Source organism: Dermacentor albipictus, chromosome 1 (assembly GCF_038994185.2).
Source record: "Dermacentor albipictus isolate Rhodes 1998 colony chromosome 1, USDA_Dalb.pri_finalv2, whole genome shotgun sequence".
NCBI lineage: Eukaryota > Metazoa > Arthropoda > Arachnida > Ixodida > Ixodidae > Dermacentor > Dermacentor albipictus.
The window spans coordinates 470447557-470458488 of record NC_091821.1 but is presented as its reverse complement, the minus strand read 5'-3'; the positions used below and the strand labels follow the sequence as shown (position 1 = coordinate 470458488).

The 10932-nt window shown below is 43.6% G+C and overlaps 1 long non-coding RNA gene across 1 annotated transcript; it reads left to right on the top strand.

Moving 5' to 3' along the window:
* The first annotated feature begins 323 nt into the window (after positions 1-323).
* LOC139059420 (uncharacterized) lies at positions 324-7281 on the top strand. Its single transcript, XR_011514166.1, has 3 exons — positions 324-433; positions 2463-2546; positions 7148-7281. It is a non-coding gene; the product is annotated as an uncharacterized lncRNA (long non-coding RNA).
* Positions 7282-10932: the final 3651 nt, after the last annotated feature.

The window sequence follows — 10932 nt, the reverse complement described above, 5'->3', positions numbered from 1 at the left end:
TGGTGCTGTCTGCCGAAAATTGGCAAGAAAATACAATAATCTATATAACTTGAATTAATAAGCTATGCAAAGCATGCTGGCTCAGTAGCGACAACAGCATTGAGCATACAGACATGCAGCTGTGTGACAATCTTAATGCATGACTGCAGCATCTGGAAGGATGTTTGCTTCTTTTTCAGTAGGCAGCACAAAGTCCATATTTTTGGCTTTTCTCATGCAAACCAAAACGAGGCTCATTGCCAGTGATCTTGTCTTTTGTTCTAATAGCACTTGTTTATCTTGAACTTATAGAGCGTCGTTTCTCGCAGGTCATGCAGATATCAGCAGTTTCACAATGCCCAGCCTTGGTGCCCTCCATCAAGAGCAAGCCACTTGCATTCGCCTTCAGACAGATGGTTGATGTCTTCTTGGAAGCAGTTTGGAAGACAACATTGTAAGTAGATATAGGTGTATAGAGTAATATAATAAGTCAAGTTATAATTTAAAACTGAGGCTCCTTGGCGGCGTAAGCTTGATATCATGTGCAGTTGTGTGCGGTTTTAAATATTGCCGATGGTAAAGTGCATACTGCAGGTATGACTGCTGATCCAAAGTATACACTTGCATTTTCTTGATGGGCTTTCATAATCAGTATTTTCTTTGTGCAAGAATATTCACAGAATGGGGCATTGCAGCGCCATTGTGCATTCAGTGCTAATTTCGTATGGCCTTCCTGCTACCAATTTATTTGCAGGAAATGAATATTTGTTCACTCTCTGCAATGAGCTTCTTATTTGCTCTTTGTGTTACACTCTTTTACATTTAATTTATTCCCATATAATTCTCAAAACCATAAACGTTGAGCTGATTATATTGAATATGTAACATCAATATCAAAATATGCCGAATGGCAATCTAGACTGCAAGGGATTTGAAGAAATTACAAGAAACCAGGACTTCTCGTGGGCGTTAATAACATTTCCGCATGCAATACACCCATTTCTTGTGCTGAGCCAGCTGCTTATGAAAACTGTAAGCACCTTTTGTTTTGCAGGATATAGCAGGCCTATCATTGTCTCTAAGTACAACCTTTCCTCCTTTGCATGATGAAAATTTGCCGAATGCTTAATTTGGGAAAAGTCTTGAAAAATGAATGCTTCATAAATTTGAAGCTATGTATTGGTTGGGGCTTGACAGTTTTCAGACAACTTGACCATGTTGAACCTAGCCATTATGAACAAGAAAAAAAACATGCAGAGCAGCACTCATTTAATCAAATGCAATGCTTGTGGTCATTGTGGTCATGTGTGGTCATGTTCCTTGTGGCAAAATGTGCTTTTAAGCGAGAGAGGGCGGGTAGCCAATAGTCAATTTACAACCATTGCGACTCACGTGGGTAGTGGCAACACAGGATGAGAAATGCTTGTGGCTCTGAGGTTCATTGAATATGTGAACACCTATATCCAATCCCCCCCGCCACCCCTCTGAGGGGTAACCGTGCAATATGTTTCGGGGGGAAAGATGATTCTTTTAGGAGACAAGAAATTTCAGGCTCTAGTTGAGAGGCTACATGAAGAAGGACCATGTAAATAGTCGCAGAGTAACATAAACTTTGTAGGAGGGGCATCACAGTTTAGAGCATGAGGAAGGATCATAAGTTTAAATAAGGGAATACTACTTGTTAGTGTTGCCAAGCTAACCCATTGAAAGAAGGGGGCGTGCTCTAAGGGAAATAGCTGACACGTGCTAAATTTTCCAGAAAGTATGCCGAAATGCCAATTCTTACTAAATTAGTAAATAAGAAATACACAATAAATTTTAGGATACAGAAAGGGTCTAATAAACTGCATTAGAGAGTTGGCGATCATTGGGCTGGATGCATGTATTGCAGGGCAAATGAGACTTGCAGTGGAGGTTTCCTCACTTTCATTTTGTGTACACTCTGTAAAACAGTACGCTTTGTCTCCTAGTGTAATAATGTGTAAAAATAGTTTTTTTCATCTCTTGTGCATCTCAGTCTTAATGTGCCATATCCCGTAAGGTTGTCAGCTGCAGTACTTATAAAGTGTAATGCACAGATATATTGCAGATTTCATAATGTCAATTTCATATTAAGGTCACATACACACCCCTGGACAAATGTCTGTTGTTGAGAGATGTCATCGGTTGTCTCTTAAAATTTTCTCTTATTTTCTATGGTGAAAAGGCTACTTTACATTAATTTGCTTTTGCTGCTGTATGTGCCATGTTGTATTCACATGACATAGTGGTTTAGTGCTCACAGTAACACGCAATTCCTAAGTTTGCAAAATAGAAATTTCTCCTACCTTTCACTTGTCTTGCCCAGTTGCCTGAGCTGTGCATTGTACCGTCACATTAAGTTTGTTACTTTAAGGAGCTTGTTGCCTTATCAAATTTTCCGCAGTGTACATACATAATTGCGCAGACTGAACTCTCATGATTCTCTTATTTTGCTAATGCAGAATGCAAGATTCCAGCGATGCCATGCGCTGCACTTATTGGTCAAGATGCTCAGAGAATGGAGTTCCTGCATCTCATGGTTAACTGTAAACAGTATTCTTTTTTGCTTTTTGAATGCTAAATGCCGTTTGCTGCATCAATTGCATTTTTGCAGCTCAAATGTGTACCATATTTTTTCTGATTTTGAATCAATTAATATACACTGTTCAGTATGATAAAAAAATGACGTACAGCATAAAGGAGAAAGACTGCGAGAGACGACATACACTGCGCTGACTTCCAACAATATTTTCTGGCGCTACCACATCGTGTGTATATATGCAAGAGGGGCCATGCGCAGAAAATGAAAGGCAGTCACAAGGGGTGTTCTAGCAGCAAGTCATTGTACCAAGAACATGGTCACTTGAAAAAAATTAACATCACAATTTCTCTGTTGAGATACAAGACTTGACTAGGGGTCAGTGTGACAGAGGGGGTCCTAACGCACACATTACCCAGTTTTCTGGTGAAATTAGCTTCAATAATTTACTGGGTGAGCTGTGTCTGGCTAAAACTTCGGTATCTTCAAAGAGGGGCATGCAGCTGCAGTCCTGGCAATGGATGGCCAAGTGGCCTTGAAGTGTTATGGACGTTGTTATAGTGCTCTCCTAAAAGATCATTTAGGCACCTGCCTGTCTGTCCAAGATATTTACTGCCTCAAAACAGGAGAATTTGGTAAACCGCATTATTGCACATATCACAATACGTTTTCTGTGCCCGACAGAGCAACAACTCCGGCGCGGTTTAGGCGCCTTTACACGCTTACAGAGCCCTGCCAGCTTTTCCGGGGCTGAGCAAAGGACTGATTCCTGCACGTTGCCCAATCTTCTTTAGCCTATGGGAGACATCATGCACGTACGGTAGTACTGCAAACCTGTCTTTCAACCGGCTAGTTCCTTGACTGAGTGGGCTCATGACATGTTGTGCACTTCAGAAGCTGTTCCGCTATGGTTGAAATTAAGGCCAAAGGGTAGCCAACCCAAGAAAAGTGATCAAACTCTGCGGCAAGATTATGTTCCATCTCGTGTGAGCAAGATTTGTTGAGGCTGTTAACGAGAAAAACTTTACAATGCCTCGTTTAACGAGCTTTGAATGTGCGGAGTTAAAGGACAAGAGTGACTTCTTACTTGGTTTGAAGCACTAGCACACATGTTTATTTGCAAGGCAGCCTGGGATCTAGAAAGTGCAAGGAATCGTCAATAGGGACCTTTGGCCTTAATTTCAGCAATAGTGGAAGAGCTTCTGAGGGGCACAAAACGTGATGAGCCTGCTCAGTCAATTAACCAGCCGGTTGCAAGACAAAGCTTTGCAGTTCTACCGTATTTGCATGATGTCCCCCACAGACTAAAGAAGAATGGGCAACATGCAGGAATCACAGTCGTTTTCTCAGCGACGGAAAAGCAAGCAAGGCTCTGTAAGCGTGTAAACACGCCTAAATCGCCTCAGAATTGTTGCTCTGTCAGGCACAGAAAACGTTTTGTGACATGCGCAACGAATGTGGTTTACCAAATTCCCCTGGTTTGCGGCAGTAAATTTGTTGGACAAACAGACAGGTACTTAAGCGATCGTTTAAGAGAAGACCATAACAATGTCCTTAACACTGTTCAAGGCAACTTGGGCATCCATTGCCGGGACTGCGGCTGCGTGCCCCTCTTAATGATACGGAAGTTTTAGCAAGACAGCTCATCTGGGAAATCATAGAAGCTGATTTCACCAGAAAGCTTAATAGTGTGGGCGTTAGTGCCCCCCCTATTGCGCTGACCCCTAGTCCCTAATCAAGTCTTGTATCTCAACAGACAGAAACCGTAGTTTTTTTTTTAGGTGACCGTGTTCTTAGTACAATGACTTGCTGTTAGACATCCCTTGTGACTCCGTTTCATTCTCTGCGCATGCTCGTTCTCGTACACACACATATATATATATATATATATATATATATATATATATATATATATATATATATATATATATATATAGGGGTTTTCTTCAAAGTTCAGCACGCAGGACCCGACGTAGCATACGCAGGAAAGAGACGACGAACTTTTTGGAAGACTTCTTTTACTTAACGTTTTCGGCTGGTGGACCAGCCTTCGTCAGAGTACAGACCTGACGAAGGCTGGTCCACCAGCCGAAAACGTTAAGTAAAAGAAGTCTTCCAAAAAGTTCGTCGTCTCTTTCCTGCGTGTATATATATATATATATATATATATATATATATATATATATATATATATACACACACACACACACACACAATGTGGCAATACCACAAAATATTGTTGGAAGTCAGCGCAGTGCATGTCGTCTCTCGCAGTCCTGGTCCTTCCCGCTGTACGTAATTTTTTATCATGAATTGCCAACTATCCCAAGAAACCACCCTTGTTCAGTATATTTATAATGTTTGATATGACCATTTCATGCTGACAAATGTTAACAGTGTGATATTTGACTTGAACTTATGCATGACTGCCTGTGCTGTGTGCTTTTAGTAACCAGAGTATGGATGATTTAATAAACCATATTTGCTAACTTGCATACTCACATGCTACAGCAAGCCCTAATTTTGTATTACCGCATCTAAGTGCAAATAATTTTGAAATTTACTATGTATCCCAAAACATTGTCCTCCTTTTGTGCTCAGCGAAATCGTTTAATCAAAAGTGGTTCGTTTTTATCAGGCCTCCTACTGCCCCCAAACAGTAGTAACAGTGAAATATTCAGTATTTTTAATTATAGTAAGAAAAGAACCAAGCAGCATGCAATAAATATATTAACATTTTTCTTGAAAATGCAGCATATATCCTACCAGTCTGTGTTGCATGTTATCTGGATCTGGAAATCGTGATAACTTGGTGTTGATATACATGCTGAAAAGTGTCAGATTTGCTAGGTTGTATTTGTGCAGCGAAGACAGGTTTTGCAATATACACTATGAATTACTAATATGTAATGTGATCCACACATATAGGTGTTGTGTATGCCTATCGAAGCTTGAAGGCCGGCTATTGGACAGTGTGTTTGGTAGCCGAACTTGAACCTTCTGGCACATGCTAGAGTTACGCGTGGATCGCTGTACATAGTAGTAATTGAAGGCGTGTACTGCCGAACCTGCCTTACATACACGCTAGAAATAAAAGGGTGTACACCATTCCAACACCCACATAGATGGGTGTTAATTTAGACTAGCACCCTTACACCCTAAATTTATTTTGTTGGACACCCTTTCTCTAGGGTGCTATAATTGCGTCCCAACTGTAGGGTGTATACAACAGCACCGTTAGGGTGTTCGTCTGGCGACAAACTGATTTACACCCTTAAGGGTGTTAAAATGTTTCGTGTGTGTGACCCAGATAACATATTACGGGCTGTTAATTTATTTCTGATTCTCGCTTTTTTGAACTCCATCATACTTAAGAGTGTGCGTACCAGGAAATATATTTAGCGAAAAGTGTGCTCGCATAAATTGAGTGCTCATTTGCAGACCGTGTTGTTCTCTCGCGTAAAGTTGGATGCCATCGCTGACACAGATTGTACAACTGAGAGAGGCAGTTGTTTCTTCTGCTGTATACCAAATGCACCGGCTCTTGTTTCTCGCTTGACGCAGAGGCAAACAGTGCATCTCTGGAATTGACAAATCTGTCGGCATAACTACAAGTATAGGCCCAACGGTCTCCGTAGGGAATGCGACCGGACACATACAGAAACGGTGGCGTACAGATGTTGGCACAACGCTGTGTCACCGCTTGCCGCTTGTAGTGTATACGCGCCTTGCTAAGTGCAGTGTAGTCGATTTCTCATCGCGAACGACAGCACTGAGCTATAAAAGCTGTTTGATTCGATAATACTGCTTCCCTTTCAGCTCAAGTCCACCAAAAGTGGGTGCACAAGCACGACATCATTAGGCTTAACATTCGCATCAGCATTGACTCAAACTTCATGTGCACGGAGGGCGTGGGAGGGTTGAATCTTGTGCATTTCAACTTTTAGGCATCTTTTGCCACACTTTTACGGCGATTAATTAGATATACAAGCCAAGGCGCTGTCGCCATTTCGCGTCGTCAGTTTGCTAGCCGATCGCTTAGGCTTCGGTCGAACGATGGCCGGCGCACTGATTTTCTCGGTGCTGTTGACAAGAATGCCCGTCGCAGTGCGGCAACTCGCGCTCGTCGGTTGCGTCCTGTTCGGCCTGATATGATATTGTGCTTTCAATGACGCATTGTACTCAACATTCGGTCAATCGTGTTCGTGAGCGTCTTGTCGGTTTCGTATCGACTCAGTCTTACCGCGCCTTGAATGAGTACGTGAAGACGCGCGCTGCCACCACCAGCATGTGAGGGCCGACCTTGCAACAAGATTTCGTCGTCAACGTGTTGTTTTAAAGCGTTGCCCAAGTCTAACACAAGGGCTTTACGTTAATGAATTGGCCAGCCATCAATGAAGGGCGGCAACAACGTAGCCTCACCGCGCAGTCCATACGAAAACCTAGTCGCTGTCTGTTTAAAAGTTGACTTGCAGTCTTAAGCTACACATGTTTTCGGCACCGAGCTGACGCTGAAGAGCTGCCAGTGGAGTTTCAAGGCAATACATGACACGAGCGTTTGTAGCGGCGTGCGTCCGAGCGCTTACTGCTTTTTTTTTTCTTTTACAGGGGACTTCCAGGCACGCGGGGTCGCGCACGACCCTTCCAAGATTTTCGCGACCAATCCGCTAGGCCTGGGCGCATGCGCCGTCGCACCATGAAAAGGGCAGCTTTGCCTCAGGCGAGGAGGGAACAATTGGATTCCAGAGTACGTAAGGAGGAGAAAGTGTTCCCTCTCACAAAACACGATGTTAACCTTCCAAATGTCACCGAAGTCGTGGCGCAGTGGTTAGTGCGCCGGCCTTGGCTTCGGGAGGTGACGGGTTCGAATCCCACCACCGGCGGAGACCCACCCCATAAAGGGTACAAGTGTCTCCCCTGCCCGGAGCATAGCTCCAGTTCGTGGGATGTGCACTTGTGGGGCGCTGCTAACTTCGCTGCGTCATTCATCAAACCAGCTTAAAGTGGCTAGAAGCATGACGGTCGGTGGTTGCTGACATAACTCATTCGGTCGTAGACCTGAGTGGTATGTCTGGCAATTCACGCATAAATTAAACCCCACAAAAAAATACCGGCGTTGCCGTAACAGTAGCGGAGGTTGCGGCGAAAAATCGCTACCGGTGCCTCTTTTTTTTTTACCCCCAAAACGTGTCCTTCTTTTAACCGTGCAGCTACGCTATATGTACACGATGATGAGAACTAGGAGTGATATTCTATATATAGCTTACAAGTCTATATATTGCGGACAAATGTCGGAATATATAAACATGGGAAGTATGTGGGTGCCGTGAAAAAAACCTTTCGTTGAAATCGTTTTGTACTTCAGATGCTTAGAAAAAAAAACGTCCACTGCCAGCCGGTGTAGGAACATTGCGAGTTGATTAATGCCAATTAATGCCACCCTATATATCAGTGAAAAAAAAATTCTATACAAAATGACTACACAGTTTGGGCGTCCCATGCCGCAATCCATTCACTGTTTTCTTTAGCGGCTAATGTCAGTGATGACTGGCTAAGACCAAAGTCAAACTCTGAAACGATCGCTCGGTGTACATTCGGTGATGAAGTGTAGCCTTTATTTACCAATTTCGCCTAGCCTCAATGATCGTCAGCCTACCGATCACAATATCAAACTGGAGGCGATTCAACTTTGACCACTGGGTATCTGCTGGTTATGGTATCGACGAGGATAGAGCACAATCCTCTTGGTATGTGCCCAAATTGTAAATTTTCTGCCTGTTGAAATATGGATACGTAGACGACTTGAGCAACTGGGAACGTGTTCGAACTACAACATAAGCGTTCCGTATGCGATATAGGAATGATCCAATTCATGACCAGTCGTCGATAAATAATGTGCTACGTTCACGCCAGCTATACGTACTCCTAACAAGCTGCGTGAGCCAACCTTAACGCGATAGCGTTAAGGGCCCGGTGTCCCATAAAACCTGGTGTCGGAACCCGGCGTCGGACGGTGTTTAGACGAAAGGATTTTCAAACCAGCCATACCAAGGTCCTCCATTTGGCGCAAAAAGGCGACTGAATTCAATGCCTCAATCTGAAATACGCCGAAAAATCGTAACGTACGACATACACACAAACCGACAGACATGATAGTGACGGATGGCAATTTTACAATTCGAGGGAACTTAACTAGGTTACGCGAAAACTCAAACAAACGGATTTCCCAGCGCTTCACCATTGATGGACCGCCAACGGAGTCCGCCATTTGCAGGTGCCGGCTCGTGAGTACCTCGGGGGCGACGGAGTGGTGCGCCCAGTTCCTTGCAATGCCTCCAGATGGCGCTCGCCTATGCCGCTCCTACACCGCCTACGCCGCCGTAGCCGTAGTGGCTGCTAATGAGGCAATATGGAAAATGAGCCGAGAGAAAGGCTGCGAGGTTGTCGAAGTAAACAGGGAAGTGAGAAGTTGCGGTGGTTTTAAACGAGACGGGATCCACTTCAATTACAGGTTAGCACGAGAAGTGGGCTGGTGACTTGGTGGTCGCGCTGTTGCTTTTTTAGGGGGCCCGCGGGCGCTCAGGAGGTCAGAGTAGATAGTATTGAAGAAGGTCCCCTAGGAGAACATCAGAAGAGCATCGCCGTCGATAATAGAAAAAGGAGGAAAACAAGAAAAAGAGATCGCCATGCAATAGGTTACATAAACATGGAGGGCGGCAGAAGAAAGGAAAAGTGGGCAGAGATTGAGGAGCAGTTACACAGAGAACAAATAGGGGTGTATGCGGTTACCGAAACGCGCCTTAGAGACTCAGAAGAGCCACCAGTTATTGACAATTATGTTTGGGAAGGGTGCAACAGAACTAAGTCGGAAAGAAAGGGAGGGGGAGTCGGAACGCTCATCCCTCAGGGAGCCAAGTGGAAAAGAGTAAATTCACAATGTCAAGAGCATCTTTGGTTATCAGGTACAATGAGTGGGAAAGAAACTTGGCTGGGCGTTACCTACTTGTGGACCGGCAAAAATTGGTCAGAGAAGAATAAAGAGTTAGTGGAATCCATAAGCGCTGATATTAAGGGTTTCGGGAGTGGTGCTGAAATTGTCCTATTAGGTGACATGAATGCCCACATACAGGATTTAGATGGCTATACCGACAATAACGGGAAGTCAATGCTGGACCTTTGTGAGCAAAATAACCTCGTGATCGTTAATACAGGGCCTAAGTGTGAAGGACAGATCACGTGGGATGTGGGAAACCGGCAATCAACCATTGATTACTGTCTGATGACAGAAGGAAATCATGATAAGTTGAGAGAAATGGTCATCGATGAGGAAGAGTTTAACAGTAAAGGGAGTGACCATAAACGCATCATATTGGAAATGGAATATGTAGTTGGGAAAGAGAGCAAGGAGAGCAAAATGGCCAGTCCAAATTTGAACACTGAACAAATCGCAAATACAGTCACTAGAGTTGAGGAAGAACTTAACAAATAGCCAAGTAAAGAGTGGGAATATGGTGAGCTTATAAGTGTAATAAAGACAGAAATACGGAAAGAGAACCAACATGTTCATTGGAAAGGAAAAAAGAAACCGAAAACCTGGTGGAATAAGGAGATACGAGAAGCGATCGCCGAACGACAGAAGGCATCTCGAGAGCACAGGCAAGCAAAGAAGGCGCAGTTGCCACAGGATGAAGTAACTAGTTAATGGGAAATAAACCAGGAGAAAAAGTCTATGGTTCAAATACTGGTGCAAGCAAAATTAAAAGGTGAAAGTGAACGTTGGTTGTCAGAAATACGTGAGAAACAAAAGGCCGCATCTAGAATATTTTGGAACCACATAAAATTATTAGGCAGCAAGTCAACAACAATGCAACAACATATCCTAGACGAAGATGAAAACAGACTCGAAGGAGAAGCGGCAATAAATTACTTCCGAAAAGCAACAGCGGAATCTTTCCAAGGCAATGACGAGGTTATACATGTTGAAAAAAAGCATGAAAGAGCTCCAAGGGGAAAAGCAGCTGGTGCTGACAAATTTAAACTGGAAGAAAGCGGAAGAGAAAATTCCTAAGCGTACAGCCACAGGGCTAGACGAGGTTCCCGTTAGGCTGATAAATGAACTAGGACCAAAAAGTAAGGAAGCTCTGGTGAAAGCAGGGGAAAGAACTTTAAAATATAGACGAATACCAGAGAGTTGGCGACAAAGTAGAATGAATTTAATTTATAAAGGAAAGGGGGAGAAAGAGAGAATTCACTCGTATAGAACGTTGACCATTACATCGGTAATATACAGGCTAGCAATGCAGGCAATCAAAGCTTCAAGCATGGACAGAGAATAATGGCATTTTGGGAGAGCTTCAGAATTGCTTCAGAATAGGTAGGCGTTTGGATGACAA